Source organism: Nothobranchius furzeri, chromosome 3 (assembly GCF_043380555.1).
Source record: "Nothobranchius furzeri strain GRZ-AD chromosome 3, NfurGRZ-RIMD1, whole genome shotgun sequence".
NCBI lineage: Eukaryota > Metazoa > Chordata > Actinopteri > Cyprinodontiformes > Nothobranchiidae > Nothobranchius > Nothobranchius furzeri.
Genome location: NC_091743.1, coordinates 78,222,924 through 78,243,824, shown reverse-complemented (window position 1 = coordinate 78,243,824; position 20,901 = coordinate 78,222,924). Strand labels below are relative to the sequence as shown.

At 41.7% G+C, this 20,901-nt stretch overlaps 1 long non-coding RNA gene across 2 annotated transcripts; it reads left to right on the top strand.

The window, feature by feature from the left end:
* Positions 1-17: 17 nt before the first annotated feature.
* LOC139068907 (uncharacterized) lies at positions 18-20,221 on the top strand. 2 transcript variants are annotated; one of them, XR_011520156.1, is made up of 4 exons: positions 18-134; positions 12,582-12,731; positions 16,381-16,509; positions 19,816-20,221. It is a non-coding gene; the product is annotated as an uncharacterized lncRNA (long non-coding RNA). The 2 variants fall into 2 exon arrangements; XR_011520157.1 differs by lacking the exon at positions 18-134 and adding an exon at positions 12,403-12,437.
* Positions 20,222-20,901: the final 680 nt, after the last annotated feature.

Sequence of the window (20,901 nt, the reverse complement as noted above, 5' to 3'; positions counted from 1 at the left end):
GACGTAAGACGCTAGTAGGTGGGCACTGGGCAGTCTGGACGTCACGTGATCGTTCCTTTGATGACGTCAGGACGTCACGTGATCTCCCTAGTCTTTATGACACCAGCGGTAGCTCGCTCAAGCACACGGAACAGGTCAGTCGCTGCTCAGAGAGTCTTGTAGCAAGATGCTTTTTTTACTCGCAGGCGTCCTTTTTGGAAACTATTTTACTGAAACTGTTAGACAAACCTTTGATTATTTCTTCGAAAAGCAAGAAAACAAAGAATTTGATGAAGCTTTAGAAAAATTATTCCAGTCAGTGTCTGGAGACAATTTTATCATCGGACCTGAACCCAGAACCAACTCTGACAGAGAAACTACTCTATTTACTTCTCACGGTGAGGGGAGGGTTTCTGAATGTCCAGGCAGAGAGACACCTTACAGCCATGGAAACAGAGATTTACAAGAAATCTCAGTCGCTTATCCTGGGAGAGATGAATCTCAGATTTCAGAGCTACATTTCCCTGAGGAAATGGGAGGTTGCCTGTCTGAATCCCTAGCCAGCCCCACAGAAACACCGGATGCCCAGAAAAATGACCAACATTCACTTATTGACCCAAAAAGAGAATTCTCTTCTCTGCTGGACTACGGTGCATCAGGTAATGCCGGCTGTAAGACTGCAGAAGCGTCCAACCATGAAAATATCAGAAACTTAGAAGGAACAGTTGTCACTTTAACGGGATGTCTCTGGAAAGATGAATCCCAAGTTACAGCTGTTCCAGATGAGAAATTTGCCAAGGCTCACGAGGAAATCAACCAATATGAGTCTGACGATTCACAAAACAGATATTTCTTTGATTCAGAGCCTGATGAGATATTTTCCTCTGATGGGAGTGCCAGTACAACTTCCCAGGAGGAATCAGGAACAGATGAAGAGAAATTCTTGTTAGTTTCAGAGAATGGCGCTGATTGTGTCCCTGTAACGTCTGAAACACATAAAGCAAATTTGTTTGAAGCAGCAGATGTTCGTGAGTTGTTGCCGTTTGATGAAAGCAGAATTCAAGCTTTCCATTTTTCAAACTCAAATTTAGGACAAACTGAAGACGAGATACCAGCTTCACAAAAAAGTGATGGGAAAACGAATTTATTCGATCAAGAAGATGATTCTATTCAGTTTTTGTCTTCTGAAGAATTTGCCTCTGAAACAAGAAACACGTTTCTGGCTTCACAGGAAATCTTTGATGACAAATCTGTCTCTTATGAAGACGTCAACGTGGATTTGTTTGGTCAGAATCCTGACAATCTTGAGCTGTCTTTAGATAAAAGCGACCCTCAAGTTTTATTCCATTTAAAGGAAAATTTCAAGCTAAAAGAAGCAGAACTCGTAAATCTTCTGGATGGATTAGGTCAGGATGAAGCATCATTCGCTCCACACACAATAGAAGATTACTGCTCCATCACTTCTGAAGACACTCAGGATCTGCTAGAGTCACAGGGACATTTAGGGGCCGCAGAAACTGAATATTTTGTTTCAGAGGATGAATTTAGTGAGGAGGAAACATCAGCTTCAGCCGACGATGATGTTAAACCAAATATGTTTGAAAATGTATTATCTTCAGAGGAATCTGAAGCTGAATGTTTAGTTTCAGAGGATGAATTTAGTGAGGATGAACTCAGTCAAGATGAAGATGCTTTGGATGAAGGAGATGTTGAAACAAATGTGTTTGATCTGGGTGACGAGACACTTCAGATCGGGCCTCTTGATAAGGACAGGACAGCGACTCAAAGGGCCCTAGCTTCACAAGAGAGTTCAGTTGAAGGAGAGTCGGTAGCTGCAGAGGACAATAAACCTTCTTACAAGCCTGCAGACAAAGACTTTTGTGGATATGAACTCGATCTCTCTGTGCTGCAGAAGTCAGATGTTTTCACACCTGAGTATTGGTCACTTGTAAAGATTTGTGAACAATTTAGTGCTAACCTTTCATCTTCACACAATAGTGATTTTGACTTTTCCAGCTCTTATTCTGAAAGTGACGATGACGATGATTTGTCACCCAGTTTAACAAAGCTGGATAAGACTGTCCTTCCCAGGATGTCCCTTAGTAAGACATCACCCAGTTTAACAAAGCAGGATAAGACTGCCCTTCCCAGGATGTCCCTTAGTAAGACATCACCCAGTTTAACAAAGCTGGATAAGACTGCCCTTCCCAGGATGTCCCTTAGTAAGACATCACCCAGTTTAACAAAGCTGGATAAGACTGTCCTTCCCAGGATGTCCCTTAGTAAGACATCACCCAGTTTAACAAAGCAGGATAAGACTGTCCTTCCCAGGATGTCCCTTAGTAAGACATCACCCAGTTTAACAAAGCTGGATAAGACTGTCCTTCCCAGGATGTCCCTTAGTAAGACATCACCCAGTTTAACAAAGCTGGATAAGACTGTCCTTCCCAGGATGTCCCTTAGTAAGACATCACCCAGTTTAACAAAGCTGGATAAGACTGTCCTTCCCAGGATGTCCCTTAGTAAGACATCACCCAGTTTAACAAAGCAGGATAAGACTGTCCTTCCCAGGATGTCCCTTAGTAAGACATCACCCAGTTTAACAAAGCAGGATAAGACTGTCCTTCCCAGGATGTCCCTTAGTAAGACATCACCCAGTTTAACAAAGCTGGATAAGACTGTCCTTCCCAGGATGTCCCTTAGTAAGACATCACCCAGTTTAACAAAGCTGGATAAGACTGTCCTTCCCAGGATGTCCCTTAGTAAGACATCACCCAGTTTAACAAAGCTGGATAAGACTGTCCTTCCCAGGATGTCCCTTAGTAAGACATCACCCAGTTTAACAAAGCTGGATAAGACTGTCCTTCCCAGGATGTCCCTTAGTAAGACATCACCCAGTTTAACAAAGCAGGATAAGACTGCCCTTCCCCAAAACAGCAACGGGAAATCGTTTAGATGGGCAGATAAATTTGGACTTCATTTGTGTAAAAAGAAGTTATTTAAAAAAATTTATGAAATTACCCTGTCCAGCATGTCACCCAGTAAAATCATATGCAGTATCCTTAAGCAGGATAAGACTGCCTATCCCAGGACTTACAGCTATAGGCTAGGCAGCCTATGTGCTGGTTTCACAGTTTTGATTTTTATTTTGCTTTTATTGATTTTGCCCTGATTTTACTCATGTTGTACAGCGCTTTGTGATTTATATCTGTGAAAGGCGCTCTATAAATAACCTTTACTTATTTACTTACTAGTATTCCTGAATCAATTCCACCAGAAAAAAGACACACATCGGTCCCATCTGGAATAAACGTTAAACTGAAGCTGAAATGGCAGCAATTTAAGAACAGAATGAAGCTTAAATTTGAGTGACTTCTGAAAAAAATCTAACTTAGTCCGGTGTTTATTTGTTTATTTGAATGCTGAAAGTGTTCATTGTTAGTTTTTAGATAAATTAGAAAAGCATTTCCATCAAGGGTGACTATCAATCACGTCCCTTCCCTGGCACACAGCACCACCACGTGTACCCAATAATCTGTAAAAAAAAAAAAAAAATGCAACACAAGGATTATGTCACAGAAAATATTCTTCCGAATAATTTTTGTGTCTCTTTGTGCTGCATGGGGGGTTTTCTCTGGGAGCTCCAGTTCACCCCCCACCCCTAAATCCTGATAGATCTGCTCAGATATTTTACGAGGATAAAGCCCCTTGAGATGAAACATCTGGTTTTTGAGAGGGACCTCCTTAACATACAACAGAAAATTAGAAAACCAGTAGAACAGATAAGTATTCGAGAGAAATATATAAATAAACTTAGATAAATAATCAAGATAAAAAACTAGATAGATAAATAAAGTTATGATATGTGCTCTCTTCGCTCAGCTAACCAAGATTTGCTCATCGTCACAAAAACAAGAGTGAAAGCAAGATGTGATGTGGCCTTTTCTGTCCTAGCTCCGAAACAATGGAGCAGGCTCCCACTTGTTGTCAAACAGTCCCCATCTCTGCAGGTCTTTGAGTCATTTGAAGACTTATTTTTATCGCTTGGCTTTTATGTAATATGGATTTTTAGAATTTTAGTCTTTTATCGTATCTGTTTTGTTATTTTAGTTACTCTTTTATGCAGTTTTAATCTGTCTTATAGTCTCTTTGCTCTTTTGTTGTTTTGATGTTATGTTCAGCACCTTGGGCTTCTGTAAAGGCAGTGGAAGGTGCTATACAAATAAGATTTGATTGATTGAAATATTATTTCTTCACACTCTCTGCCATAAGTCAGCACTAATGTATGATGGCAGGAGTGGGTGAAGCTGTATTCTTTGAGTAAAACCAATAGTGTCTACAGCCCAGTCTCAACACTCGCACCGTGCCCTGCGGACTTCAGCTAAGTGCACTTGGGAAAAGTGTGCAGCAAGGCTTCAAGTGCGTAGTACACAAGTGTGCAAATAATTTCAAAATTGAGATAGGGAGTATTGTGTCATCGATTGCAACGCATGCCGCGATGCTGGTCGCTGTGATAATATTTTCAGAAACCTTTATTAACAACTTTTAAACAAACTCCCAAACAGTTATTTGAAATTAATTTCAGCAGAAGCTTACAGTTGTGCTTTGTCATAAAGTAGTCCCATTTGAAATGATGCCTGTGATAGATTCACTTGCAGTCAGTCTGAATATTTAGGTCAACAAGCAGAAATGGGATCACAACTGAACTTTTTTTACTTACAATGCTAGTTGGATCCATTCACTTACTGTGTTTGATGCTAAGCTAAAGCTAAAGGAGTACAGCCAGGTTAGCAGAATGACTGGACTGGTTAAATTAGTATTTTTTCCCCCGCATCTAACTCTGGAAAATATGTCAACAGACAAAAACTCAATTTTAATATCCCTTTAAATAGTCAAAATTCAATCATTGAATTGTCCATGTAGACCACAAGACCTTCCCATGACACTGAATTAAAACTAGTAGATAAGAACAAAGATGGAGGAATGACCTTTTTATATGCTGTCTTTGTTTACAGGATCTACTTTCTTTACTGTGTACTTGTACCTGCAGCACAGAAGGTACATCCTGAGATGCTTCCTAAATTTCAGGTCTCTGACGCCTTAGATTATTAGGCTCAAGAAACAAGGCAGAAGGTAGACAATAAGATAATTTGCTAATCTTATTTCCTGAATCCGGCCTGGAATGATGATCTGCAAGACAATCTCCACACTGGGGGAGATGTAGGAGAACATGCACATGGCCAGCTGGACACCGTGAAGGAGAATTGTGTTTCTGGCCTTCTTAGCTGACATTTTCTCTGTTGAGAGGGCTCTCAAATAGGAGGCTTGGGGAGAAATTATGACACTTCTCTAAATAAAGTAAAATTTTCTGGTGCAGAGTGGAAACAACCCATAGAAGCACTGATTTGATCTCATTTCAGAGAAAAATAGAACAGGTTAGATGCACCTAATAAATAAAATTACTAACAAACTCAGGAATCTGTTTCTTTGCTTCACTGTTCTGGTGCTGAGAATATCACTAATGCGGATCAAAGGAGATACACAGATGAATGCACCTCTTATTTATTATTTGGAAACTACATTTACTGCAGTATAGCATTTATGGATATGGAAATCACCAGGCAGACCGACGGGACCCTAAACATAAACACATACAGGAAACCAACACAAAGACCAATATCTATTGTGGACATCAGAACACCCCACCATACACAAAATGTCAGTAATCAGAGCATTACATCACCAAACAAACATAATTACAGAAGAAAGAGAAACAAGAGGACAAACACATACAATACGCTTTAAAGACCTGCGGATACCCGACATGGGCAATAAACAAAGGAAAACGGCAAACAAAAACAGAAAGAAAAGAACAAACTAAGCAAAGAACCAGAAATCCAGAAAGACAAGAACCAAAACCAGTGATAACCCTACCGTACATCAGAGGCATAACAGAAAAAAATAAGAGCAACGATGAAAAAAACACAACATAAACACACCGACAAAACCATGCACAACAGTCCTTTGGAGTCCGGTCGGCAAGATGGCACCTGTGCTTGGCTTAGCCGCGGTCACTGGCCACTTTTTCAAACTTTTCTTCACTAACCTCCTCTTTTCCACCTTGCTCCTGTCTGCGATCTTCTTCAGTAGTGTCCCTGCTACCATCTCCTATGATCGCCAGACTCTTTTATCCTTCCGTTCGTTCACGATCGCCCAAGATGCACAGAGGATTTACCATTCTGTTTGTTTACCTGAGCGGCGCACCTGCCCGGAAGCAATCGACGATCCAGAGCTGCGCACCTCCGGCTATGTTTGTCCGGTCCCAGGAAAACGTTGGAGGAAAAGAGGTAAACGAGCAGGAATCCAGGTGAGAATAAGACTTCTCTTAAAGCGTGGTTTAACTAGTAAACATCGGCGCGATCTTCTAGCTTCTTGTCCTTTGTTTGGTGACCTGAGCGCCACTTCCGCATTCCCGCCAGGCCGCTTGGGACACGGTTCATCCGTCCAAGTTTTTTAAGGTCGGTTTATCCTCATTCCTCAGTGGTTTCTCCTCCTGTTCCCTCCATAAGTGGTTTTTATAAACACCGTGGATCTAAAGCCTGATTTATGCTTCTCCGTCTGCGTCAGTGCGGAGACACGCAACGCCATTATCCGTCCTTGCGTAGGGCACGCAAATACGTACGGAGTCGAGCCCACTTTTTTAAACATCCGTCGAACGAGACGGATTACGCAAGCTTGTGATTGGTCAGGACGCCGCTGTTGTTTACAGCGCCGCCATTGCAAAGAGAGCCGAGTTTAACTAGCGGCAGACACGGAGAAGCTTGAAGAATACCTCGCGAAAAAACTCTAAAAACATGAACGTTTAATTCTCCCTTGACTGGAGGAGTGAAAAGATGCACAGCAAGCGTTTTATTTGTGGACGGAAATAACAGGAAACGTGGGTTTAGAGGTGGGGAGCGCATGAAGCGGTGGGAGAATGAGAGACAAATATGTCCGTGTTAAAAGTCTCTTATATACACAAAAAACACAAAATAAACACACGATCTTGGACCGATACATGACAGGATACCAAAGAACAGCGCTATGCCCTCTGTTGTCCTGCCGGGCAATTGCTTTGCAACGCTCTCCAGGAGACGGAGAAGTAAAAGAGCAAAACGCTTCCGTCAATCCGTGCGTGTCTGTCCCTTGCGGAGCTGACGGAGAAGCATAAACCAGGCTTAACCCTGCTAATTTACGTCCACTAACTCCAGCTGTTTCTGTAGTTTCTGATTCCTCCTCCTCACTCAGCATGGCTCTATTAAATACCCGCTCTGTTAACAATAAGTCCTTCCTGCTCGATGATCTAATTCTCTCTAAAAGCCTGGATTTTCTGTTTCTGACTGAAGTTTGGCAGCAAACATTTGATTATTGTGCTCTGATTGAACTTTACCCGAGTGGTTATTCTTTTCTTAGCCAGCCCCGTGGTTCTGGTCGTAGTGGAGGCCTAGCTGTTGTTTTCAGAGACCATCTTCCATGTAGCTCTACAACCTCTGGTCACTTTGCTTCCTTTGAACTGCAGCTGATTAAAGTCGGGCATAAGAACCCGTTCTATTGTGCTGTGGTCTATCGTCCACCTGGTCCAAACAGTTCTTTCCTTCAGGAGTTTAGAGACTTTCTATCCTCCACTGTGAAGCTGTCCAGACTGGTGATTGTTGGTGATTTTAACATCCACGTTGATGATCCCTCTGATCACTTTGCCATGAATTTCTCCAGCCTTATGGAGGCCTTTGGCTTTACTTAGCATGTTTCTGGCCCCACACACACCAGGGGGCACACTCTAGACCTTGTTTTTACCCTGAGTCTAAATGCTGACAGTGTTTGTCCTGAGGACGTTTATATTTCTGATCACCATTGCATTTTCTTTAACTTGTCAGTTTCTGTGTCCCCACCTCCTGCTCGCCGTATGGTTAGTTCTCGTTTTTATTTATTTATTTTATTTATTTATTTATTGAGAACCTCATTAGCTCACACCATAGTGTGGAGCTATTCTTCCTGAGGTCTCTTTCAATTTCATTACAAATATTTTACAAAACACCCCCATCCCCATCCCCCCCCCACACACACACGCCCAACAACAACAAACTCCAGGAGCTCATTATAATCATACCAGCTCAATTGCTATAATGATATACCAATAAGTTACCACACACTTCAGAGTTCATGAAAAATCTAAATAGGTGAAAACGGAGAGTTTACACAGAGCAATAAATAACTATATTCAAGAATCAAAAATCATATCACATCACATCCATATCAAACAAAAATTATAGAAGCTGCCATATCAGTCACATTTACAATTCACTGTGCAAAATTTACTGTTGTGTAAACAAAAAAAGCTTTAACTTCTTTTGAAAACATCTTCTGTTGTTCTCTAATAACAAAAATCTCGGTATGGCATTCCATGCAACCATGGCTCTGTAATAAACTGCTCTTTGCCTTTGATTAGTTCTGCAGCACGGCAGTGCGCACCTTATGTCACTTGTCTGTCTCGTCATGTAATCATGATTGTCTGAAAAAAAATGATAATTTGTCATAAATTATTTTAGGTATTTTTGTAGTTATTATATTTTTTATAAATGCGATCAGTGAATACTTTAATCTACATTTCACTGTTAACCAGGCCAACCTATCGTGCATCATACTTACATTTGTTCTATAATTACAACCCAGAACAATTCGTGCAGCTTTATTTTGTGCCACTTGTAACTTATTTAAATTCATTTCACTTGTATTAGACCAAATAACTGATGCATAATCTAAATGAGACAGTATTAATGTTTGAACTAAAATTTTTATCTGCAAACGAGGAATACATTTACAACAATATTTGATTGTGCCCATACTTCTTCCAAGTTTCAGCAGGACATGATTTATGTGACTAGTCCATGACAATCTAGAATCCACAATTACCCCCAACAATCTTGCTTCTTCTACCTGCTCTATCTCTATGTTACCTAGCTTCAAATGCAGTCCAGGTGTCATCTGTAGTGTATATGTATTCCCCACTATCATGCATTTAGTTTTTTCTGCATTGATTTCTAGTTTGTTCATTCTAAACCATTGTGTAACTAAATCCAACTCCTTTTTTAAAATATCATTTAATTGGCCTTATGTTTGTGCTGATGCAAATAATGTAGTGTCATCTGCATATATAGCCATGGTTGCATGTTTTAAAATCAAAGGTAAGTCATTAATAAAAATAGAAAACAAAAGAGGGCCCAAACAACTGCCCTGTGGCACTCCACAGTCTAACTGACCCGTTTCAGAATAACTGCCATTAAAATAGAAGTTGAATTTGCGATTCGTTAAATAACTTTCTGTCCACTTAATGGCGGACGACTGAAATTTATAACGTTCTAATTTTTTTAATAAGATTTTATGATCAATCACATCAAAAGCTGCACTCAAATCTAAAAATATAGTACCAACTAACTTTTTATCATCTATTTCTTCTAACCAATGATCAGTAATCTGAGCAAGTGCAGTAGTAGTGGAGTGACCCGCCTTATATGCATGTTGATAAATTGTGTTTAATCTATTTGTTATAAAATATTCTTGTATTTGTTCATATGCTACTCTTTCCAAAAGTTTGTTTAATGCTGGTAGCAAACTTATTGGCCGACTATTTTTACCAGACAGTGGTTCTCGGTATTAACCCATTAACTGGAGATAGCTCATTCAGGGGGAAATGACGAACACATATTATTTAATGTTCACGTAAAGTATGGAGGTATATGTGGTGCAACTACTTTTGTGTTTTGTTACCAGGAAAATCTTGTTTCACAAGTACAAAAGACAGCTTCACCTTTAACTCAACCAGCAGTTTTCCTGTTTTTTAAGAGTCACAGAACGTTGCGTGCTAGGATGATGTCAACGCCAAAACTACCAAAACAAAGAGTAGGCTCGCCTCTTACGCAGTGTTGGGAGTAATGCGGTACAAAAGTAATTAATTACTGTAATGCATTGCTTTTTGCTGTAATGTGGTAATGTAAGGCATTACAGGGAAAGAAAATGGTAATATTTACTGGGTACAATTGTCAGTAACGCGGTAATTACAATGCATTTTTAAACCCAGAATCAAGATGTGTTCCTTAAAAATTCAAATTGCGGGAAACCCGAAGACAGATCCAGTATCTGCATATATTACGTCATTTATGGACTCAGCTTTGCGGGCAGAGAGGACGCCGCGGTAACGGCTCAGCTCAGCACGCGGCCGCTGTAACATTCACAAAATCGCTCCACTAAAACAAAATAATTCACTTGCGATCGTTCATATCAGCGCATGTTCTCTGGTATTTTGTGCTTTTCTGATGTGCTTTGCCTCAGCTGAGTTCATAATCTGTGCCCCGGTGATTTCAACTCATTACTGCTGGAGCGCCGCGCATGTGAAGATCCCTTTGGCTGATCGTTAGAAAGTAGGAAATCTAGGAAACAGGTTTTTCTGGAAGACGGAGAAAACATGCAGCATGCAGGAAGGTTAGAGAGAGAAAGGGCAGGAAATTATTAAAATAAAATCAAGAAAAAAAAGAAAAAAGTAGATTTATCCCCAATACACATGTTTACCAGTGAAAAGCAATAAAATATAAGCATTTAATATTTATACATGTGATAGAATCAGATCACCCCAGAAGTCAGTCCCACATCCAGGGCCGTATCAAGGCATTTGGGGACCAAGGCAAATATAGGCTTGGAGCCCCCACCACCTCACTCCCTGCTCAGTTAATATAAGATGGCAGCGTGCTGAGAGTAAAGATTGTTGTTGCTTTTATTTAATAAACAATCATTTTAAAGCACTGTTATTATATCTGACTGTTTTTAACAGCAATCCTAGCTCAGACACCACATCACCTTCCACATATATGTCATGAGCTCACTGAGCGCCAGATTACCAGATTCATTTTGAAGTTGTTTTGGTGAAAGTAACTTAAAGTAATGCAAAAGTAATGTAATGCCTTACATTTTAAAATCAGTAATATTGTAATGTAATGAATTACTTTAAAATGAGGGTAACAAGTAATAAATAATGCATTACAGTTTTGAAGTAACTTGCCCAACACTGCTCTTACGTCAGGAAGAATCAGCACGTTTCTGGCGTTATCCGTTCTTTCATAAACCATTGTTGAATTGTGATCGGCAGAAGCTTTTCTGGTTCGCTCCTCACTTTTTTTTTACAGCAGCGGCCCAAAACGATCTCCTAACACATGGATTTTCCGTTTCCTGATCACGTGAATGTATATGTTTGAAATAAAGCGAACTGAACTGAACTGAACTGAACGTGACGTGTGACGTACGCGAATGAAGATTGGCTTTAGAGCTGGGATGTTTGTTCTCACGGTGCGGGGGCTAGTTCCGATGCCCACACAGTAAAAAATGTTAATGATGACTTTAGACTTTAGTCGTCATTGGCAATGAATGGTTGAACTTAAAATGACAACTTTAATTGTCAGTGGTAGTGAATGAGTTAATACAAGTATGCAAATTGTATTCGTTGAGTCACACATCAAAAATATTTAAGTTACAATTTTGCTCGAGTTAATCCAAAACCAATGGTGCAAAACACATCTACATACTTGTGGGCAGACTGGGAAAAAAATCAGGCCGGGAATTTAAAACTATCCCAGGCCACCACCTGATTAACCCAAAACCTTTGTTTTCTGCTGCGATAACTTGTATTTCTGTTGCATATATTGTTCGTCATTCTGTTACACATGCCAAGTCATATCTTCACTATGTTGATCATACATTTACAAATGTTCAAGATCCCAATTAAATATTTAGTTAGCAACATAAATATTTAATTTAGAGTTAAATTATTATTTTTACAAACCAAATATTTATATCAGACAAAAATATTTAGTTTGTAAAATAATTGTTTAGCTAAGTAAGCATTTAATTTGGAGGTCAATATGTAGTTTACAAATAAAATTTAGCTGGGGGTCTAAATATTTATTTTGGAATTTTATTTGGAGTTAAATATATTTATCCTGTAAACTCTGGACCCCCCCCCCAGTGTCACTGATCACTGTTGAGTGATCAGTGACACTCAACAAATATAATTTGGGTATGTGTACTAAAACTTTTGATTAGGTGTAGCTGTTGTTTTGTACAAGTGTAAGATAGGATTTTCTGCGACTTCAAGTTCACAGGGACGAGACAAATATATTTTCACCATTTTTTATTGATACACTGTGGCTAAACTGTTACTGTAGGGTTCTATGATGTGAGACTAGTGCAATTTGTTTACCTTTACCTAAGATTTTGAATAAATGTAGCTGTTTTCTCTGTCACTTCAAGTTCTAAGTGACAAAAACACAAAAATTATTGCACCACATATATCTCCATACTAGACTCGACCTTCCTCCTGGTGGGCGGCAGACTAGCTGAATGCAAGACGTTAGAGGAAGGTCCTACCTCTGATGGTAAAAAGGGCTATCTGAAGCTAAACGTAATCTGATACTGTGACTAAATAATGTAATCAGGTATTCAAATAAAGAAACAATTAGAATATGCGAGACAGTTACCACTGCGCTAATCTAAATAATTTCCTTCCTCTGACATCTTAGGTTTAGCACCTAGTGCCCACGGCTCTACACATCAGAGTGGGGACTCTTCCCTTTCAGCAGTATCTTCGCAGACGACCGCTCCTGCGTCATTCTTGACCTGGAAACAAACGGATCAGAACCGAGACGAACGGGCCTGAAGAGCTTTTTTAGGTAAGTTCATTTGAGCTCGTAGAGTGTGTGAGCGGTTCTCGTTATTATTAGCTGTTGAAGTAGCGTAGCATCACACATCCAGGAGTCGTCATTGGACTTGTTCGAGATGAGCAGCAGCGCGTCACCTGAAGACAGACGCCATCGACGGACGCAGTAGGGGCGTGGCTAAAAGCTGGCGCTTTTAACGCCACTTTGTGACAGTTTGCACACTTTTAAAATTCAACTTTACCCTCATTTATGCTGAGCCCTCCCCGTGGGTTTCTCATCCACTTAATAAAATACTTAAAGACAACAATTTAAACAAATGAGTGTTTGTGTAATTCAAATACATATAGTGTCGGTATAATTCAAAGAGAGGGTGAGAGAGAACAGCTAGAACAAATTCTGGATGTCAAGAATATGACAAACCATCCATCAGAACTGGCCGCTTAAGCCTGCCGCACACCAGAACAAACTGCTGAGCTAACAGTCATTCCACGCCGCTTGCTCAACAGATACATCGCTGCTGAGTTTCACAGAGTTTTCTGCCTCACGAGACGCTGAGGTGAAAATCAAAGTGAACTCACTTCCTATTTCCCCAGTTCCGCCAGAGCTCCAAGTTCAGTCGAAGCTAACAGAGGCTAAATCAACATCCTATGCAGTGGCGGATTTAGCATTTTGAGGGCCCAAGGCGAACCCAGACATGGGGCCCCTTTACACTAAATTTTCAACTATCTTATCTTTTAACTGGATTTGCGAAATTCTACCCTCTTCTGACATGAGTTATTTTCACTTTTTATTAGTCCTCCTCCTTTTTTACCTGTCTTTCTCTCCCTTTGAGTGCCTTCAATATTTGCTCTGCTTTCTTCTTCCTGTCAGTGCTCCTGTGCTTTTGCCTTTCTATTTTTCCTTCTGTTTTTCATTTCGGTCTATGTTTTCCTACCTTTAAACATTTTCCATTTTGATGTTTGCGTTGAAAAACGATGTCACTTTTGGAAGTGAAGATAAAAGCTTTTTTAAAGCAAGCTGCTTCTTTCTCTTATTGGAGCCACTAGGAGAACTCCATTTCATGCTTAATGTTTTGACTAGTGCTTCAAATTTGTTACGAATGCTCCCACCTCTCTTCTTCTTTTTCTGCTTTCTCTTCTTCTTCTTATTTGTAGTCTTATGGCACTTGGCAAATAACAGTTTGGTGCATTACTGCCACCAACTGGATTAGAGTGGAATGACTACCAATCACTTCCTGTTTGTGCATCGGCGTCTTAAAGGAATAGTCCATTGTGGCATTAGCAGAGGGGCGCCAGCAGTCAGGGATAGGGGACCCCCCAACATAAGGGGGCCCCAGGCGGCCGCCGACCTATGCCTAATGGTAAATCTGCCACTGATCCTATGGGGAATCAACCAGATTTTTCAGTGGAAAAATTTTAGTGGCTCAAAGAACCATCCCTTTTTAATAAATCAATTATTATTTGCTCAATCCACCACCTGCCAGAAGCCACCTGGGAAGTTTCTTTTGACCAGTCGTGCATATTCTGAGGGGGCCTGCAACCTTCAGATACACCAGAAGCCCATGCTTTGCTTACAGACGGGATCTCCAAGAACTTCCACTATGCTGGTTAGGGATGGGTACCGAATTCGGTGCTTTTTAAGGTACCGACCGAATTCCACAGTACCGACCGAGCACCGATTCACTTCATTTGAAACGGTGCCTCGTTTCGGTACCGGTCCTTCACTACAAGAACTTGCCTAGACAGCTGCGCATGCACAAGAGCGTTATGTCATCTGTCGCTGTGAGCGAGTTGTAAACAGAGCAGCATGGGTAGAAAGAACGAACGCTAAAGCTTGGGTCCACTTAACTAAATGTGATGGGTAACTGTGTGATGGTGAAACCAGCGACAACGATCTAAGTGAGACATCCTCATCTTAATCTGCTCCGGTAGGTAAACAAAATGTTTAAGATAACGTTAGCTTGATTTGTTAGCTTCCGTTTCACTAATGGTGCGTTCGTTTTCTCCTCGGAACTCCGAAACTCCGACTAGAAGAACATGAACGCGCTCTAAAGTTGGGCTTCACTTTACTAAATGCGACGGGTGATTGGGTGAAGATGAAACCAGTGACAACGATTTAAGTGTGAGGCATCATCATTTAAATCTGCTCCAGGAGTTAAATAAACTGTTTAAGACAACGTTAGCTTGATATGTTAGCTTCCATTGCCACCGTTGTTATCATCTAATGGTGCGTTCGCTTTCTCCTTGGAAATTCTAACTTCCCAGTAGGAAAAATCAATTGAAAAAGGACGGCAAAAGGAATGAAGATACACAGTAAGTTTAGTTCACAGTAAAGATGTTAGCTTCAGTTTAATTATCAGCTTATAAAACTACAAGGACGATGTTAAAATACAAACAGTTGTATGTTATTTATTGTGATATTTATCAAATATGGTTATATATTGAGAAAAATATATATTTAATTATAAAAGAGAAATAAAAAAATTAAACACTCAAAAGTATCGAAAATTGGTACCGTTAAGTACCGGTATCGATTTGTATGTACCGGGAATTAGTACCGGATCGATTCAAATGTCAAAGGTACCCATCCCTAATGCTGGTGTGTAGGCTATTCAATGGTGTCAAAGTGGTTAATATTAATTTGATAACTTGTTAAATTACATCAGACAAAGAGCCAGATTGATTTAAAAACCCCAACATCACACCTTTCTGAGTCACTTAAACGCACCAGTCATGTTTCATCAGAGTTCATTCATTGTCACAGCTGATATCACTTTGAACCACCATCTATAATCATCTGTCTTTCATCATCATCGATAATAGAAATATAATAATAAATAGATTTTTATAAGCTATATGTTTGTCTCTGTGTCAAATTATTATAAAGTGTTGTTTCCTGGTGTTACCCAAAGTGCCTAGTTCCATCATCAATCCAACATTAAAGGCTAAATAATATTGATAATCCATATTTTTATGGAAAATTACTTTTTATTGAATACATTTATATTCTATTGATAATTTATTCAAAGTAACCACTTATAATGGTACAAAGCCTTGTAGTTGACCCCTGAGTAAAATATAGTCTGTTGCCGTATTCCCCAGAGATGGGTAAGTGGGAAAAAGCATTAACCAGCCCAGACATTCTCCTGACCTGGCAGTATTCTGTTAACTTTAGCTTAGCATAAACAATGCAATGTTAGCACACGGAGCATTTCCCGTTTGGGGGGGGAGGCCTGAGACTGTGTAGGGGGAACACTGCTATAGCCTCGCACAGAAGCGGGTCGACTCCGGGCTGCCCGCAGCTATTTTTTAGCTTGTTTGGGTTAGCTAAGCTAAGTTACCAAGTAGCTGCATTGGTTCATTTGCTCCAACCATAACAGCCCCACCTTCTTTCTCTTTTTTGGATTGTCTGGGTGTGACACGGCTAAAATAACGGTGGAGGGAACCATTCTCTAACATTAATAAATGTGAGAGAAATGGCTGCTCCATCCAATAATATGGTCTCGCCCATCTCTGTCCTCACACATCTGCTCTGTGACTCTGTCACATGCTGACTCAGCATTACAACCATTTCTCTCTTTTTTCTTTCAGTTTCATTTCCATTGAAACAGAAATTGTGTCACAGGTAGTAAAAGCAGATGTTTGTACTTGTTCTGTTCCAGGTGCGTGCTGATAGCAGACGATGGGAGGAGATCAGAGCCATGAGACGGAGACGGAGGCTGAGGCTGAGAAAAGGGGAGAAGTTGAGAAACATCTGGAGGGTGAGAAGAGTTGCAGCTCAGCTTCTGAAGGTGACACAGCAGACCCACCCACCATAAAAAAAAAAATCAATTGAATTTATTTCCTGTTGGTTTCATCTGGTTATATTCTCTAATTTTCTCAGTTTAAATGAGGGTATGACAGAGGCTATCATTTTCAGACCTAGGTCTGTAAATGAAATGTTACGTTCATGCCCTCCTCTTCCTGTAAATGTTTGCCCCACGATGATTAGTCTGGGGGTTAGACTGGATACCGATCTGTCACTAGTCAAACAGATGCCACCGTGAAGTCCTGTTCTTTTCATCTGCGCAGAATAAGGCCTCTTAACACCCTGAAACTAAACATCTGGAATTTTTCATTTACGCCTTTATTACATCTAGGCTTGATTATGCAAACTCTCTTTTGATTGGTGTGAATGGGACTGTGATCGGCTGCCCTGTCTCCCAGGGACCTACAAGGTCCATCCATCCATTTTCTTCCACTTATCCAGAGTCAGGTCACGGGGGCAGCAGTCTACGTCGAGAGGCACAGACTTCCCTCTGCCCAGCCACTTGGGTCAGCTCCTCCGGGGGAATCCCAAGGCATTCCCTAGCCAGGTGAGACATAGTCCTTCCAACATGTCCTGGTCTCCCTATAGGCCTTCTCCCGGTTGGCCGTGCCCAGAAAACCTCACCAGGGAAGCAAGGCGTTCAGGAGGCATCCTAATCAGATGCCCTAGCCACATCAACTGGCTACTCTTGATGTGGAGGAGCAGCGGATCTACTCCGAGCCCATGCTGGACAATCAAGCTTCTCACTCTATCTCTAATGGAGAGTCCTGCCACCCTGTGGAGAAAACTCATTCCAGCCACTTGTACCTGGAATCTTGTTCTTTTGATCACTACTCAAAGCTTGTGGCCATAGGTGAGGGTGGGAACGTAGATCGACTGGTAAATTGAGAGCTTTGTCTTCTGTCTCAGCTCTCTTTTTACCAAGACAGGTTCAACGTCCGCATCACTGCAGATGCAGCGCCAATCCGCCTATCAATCTCACGCTCCAGCTTTTCCTCACTTGTGAACAAGACCCAGAGAAACTTAAACTCCTCCACTTGGGGCAGGACCTCATCCCTGACCTGGAGAAGGCATTTTACCCTTTTCTAACTCAAAACCATGGTCTCAGATTTGGAGGAGCTGATTCTCATCCCAGCTGCTTCACACTCAGCTGCGAACCGCTCGAGTGAAAGTTGGAAATCATTTTCCGATTAAACCAACAGAACCGCATCATCTGCACCTTCCAGGACATTGCTACTCCTGAATCCAAGGTTTAACAATCCGATGGACGCTCCTCTCAAGAAACCCTGAATAGACCTTACCAGGGAGGCTCAGGAGTGTGATCCCCTTGTAGTTGGAACACACCCTGTGGTCCCCCTTTTTATATAGGGGGGCCACCACCCCGATCTGCCAGTCCAATGGAACTGCCCCCGATATCCAAGTGATTTAGCAGAGTCGCGTCAGCCAACACAGCCCTACAACATCCAGAGCCTTAAGGAACTCTGGGTGGATCTCATCCACCCCTGGAGTCTTGCCACAGAGGAGCTTTTTAACCACCTCAGTGACCTCAGCACTAGAGATTGGAGAGGCCAACTCAAAGTCCCCAGACTCTGCTTCCTCACTGGAAGATGTGCCGGTGGAATTGAGGATGTCTTCAAAGTACTCTGCCCACCGATTCACAACATCCAGAGTTGAGGTCAGTAGAACACTGTCCCCACTGTAGATAGTGTTGGTAGCACACTGTTTTACTCTCCTGAGGTGCCGGATGGTGGACCATAATCTCCTCAAAGTCGTGCGGAAGTCTTGCTCCATGGTCTCACTGAACTCCTCCCACGCCTGGGTTTTTGCCTCTACAACCACTCGAGCTGCATTCTGCTTGAACTGCCGGTACCTATCAGCTGCCTCTGGAGTCCCACACACCAAAAAGACCTGATAGGACTCTTTCATCAGCTTGAGAGTATCCCGGGTTTCGGGGTTTCTGCCACGACAGGCACCGATGACCCTGCGGCCACAGCTCTGGTCATCTGCCTCAACAATGGAGGCACGGAACAGGGCCCATTCGGACTCAATGTCCTCCCCCGGAACGTTTTAGAAGTTCTGTCAGAGGTGGGAATTGAAGCTCCTTCTGACTGGAGACTCTGCCAGATGTTCCCAGAAGACCCTCACAACACATTTGGGCCTGCCAGGTCTGACCGGCTTCCTTCCCCACCATCGGAGCCAACTCACCACCAGGTAGTGGTCAGTTAACAGCTCCGCCTCTCTCTTCACAAGAGTGTCCAAGACATGCGGCCGCAGGTCAGACAAAATTACGACAAAGTTGATAAATGAGCTGTGGCCTAAGGTATCCTGGTGCTAAGAGCACATACAGACACCTTTATATCTGAACACGGTGTTCATTATGGGCAATCCGTGACGAGCACAGAAGTCCATTAACAAAACATTGCTCAAATTCAGATCAGGGGGCCATTCCTCCTGGCTACACTTCTTCAGGTCTCACTATCGTTGCCCACGTGAGCGTTACAGTCCCCCAGCATAATGAGGGAGACACTGGAAGGAGCCCTCAGTGGGAGCAACTCCAGAGTGGTAGAGTGTCCAACCCGTCAAAGGAACTGGTTCCTGAACCAGAGCCATGTGTTGAGTCCGACTGTATCTTGTTGGAACCTCTCAACCTCCCACACCAACTCAGGCTCCTTGCCCACCAGGGAGGTGACATTCCAGTACCTACAGGGTGAAATTCCAAATTATTCTATTTACTTACAAAATCGTACATAACATGGCTCCCGGTTATCTCGCAGAACTCCCCAATTCCTATATGCCCTAGAGGCCTCTTTGCTCGGCTGATCAACTCTCACTGTGTGTTCCAAAAATGCGGTGCAAGACTTGTGGTGTACGTGCGTATATTCACGCAGCTCCCAGCTTTGGAATAGCTTGCTACTCTCTGGTTCGTTCTGCCCCATCTATCGATTTGCTTAATTATGGTCTTAAAACCCACTACTTCAACAATGCTTTTGGTACTTGATCCTACGGACAGGACTGTAGCTGGCATGATTGTTTACAAGTTTTATCATTTCGTTTTTTTTTTAATTCATTAGTATTCTTTTGTTGTTTTTAGCACTTTTGTAGTTGATTTTACTAAAGCTCTTATCTAACACCAGATATTTCCCTTGTGCAGTTTTACTCAGTTCTTTTTTTACCTCTTGATTTAACTATTTTATCTTGTTTCCTTTTATTGTATGTCCAGCTGTCATGCTGTTGATAAATGTGCTACATCAGTAAATCTGGATTGGATATGAATGTGCTCCTTCCACAGAGACACCTGGTGAGCTGCCCCAGTGCAGGATGGGAAACCGCAAGGTGGACGACATGTGCTTCATGATCTCATGCACCAATTGGTACTGAACTGGTTCTGGCCAAGGGGTCCATTAAAGAGACCCTAATCTTCAGACAGGCCTGATAATCATCTGTTGATTAAAATCAAGTGTGTTGAAACAGAGTTAACACTAAAACATGCTGGATACCGGCCCTCCAGGCCCAGAATTAAATACCCCTGTTCTATGTCCTCATCATCTCTCCCCAGGACATGTCCAAACCATCTCAGTCTGACGTTATCTCCTAGACATCTAACATGAGCTGTCCCTCTGATGGACACTTTCCTGATCCTGTCTTGTTCTAATGGACACTGTCTTTGAACCAAACAAGATAGCTGATCTCAAATGTACTCTGTTCTGTTTTTAATAATGATGAAGATGATATAGTGGTGAACATTCAGTTCCTTTTATGAAATCAGCTGGGGTTTAAAACTGCAGTTAATTTTGTTTTTCAGTTAGAATTATTTTTAATCAGAAACAAATGAAAAATGTTCCGTTTCTAGTTGTTTTTATAAACTGCTGAAATCCTGAAGCTGAATCCCAACTGCCACTTTTACTGATGTGTTGCCAGGGAGATGTGTTTTAATTATTTAAGACATCGTCTGGGTTGACCTGTGGAGTGTCTGTTTGATTTCCATCTTTAACTAAATCATGTGCAGCAGAATCACAGACCCGAAGGATTCACTGAACATTTGTGAAGCTTTTAAATAAAAAATACTTCTTGCTGCTTCCTCAATCAGCTCAGAGTGGAAAATCCCACTAGACTCACATCTGTGGCCTAAATATTTCACTTTCAGTTGTTAAACTAGTAAGTAAGTAAATTAATGTACTGGGCACCGTCCACAGGTAAGGACGGTGGCACAGGAGTTAAGTGCTCACCCCGTAATCGGGTGGTTGCAGGTTTGTCTGTTGCTGTTTTTGTGTCCTTGGATAAGTATGGCGTCAGATGGGTGCCAAAACCCGAGCACGAGTGCACGGGTCCACATCGCGCGTGCGAACAGGACTCGTGCGTGGAAGTTAGAACCTCT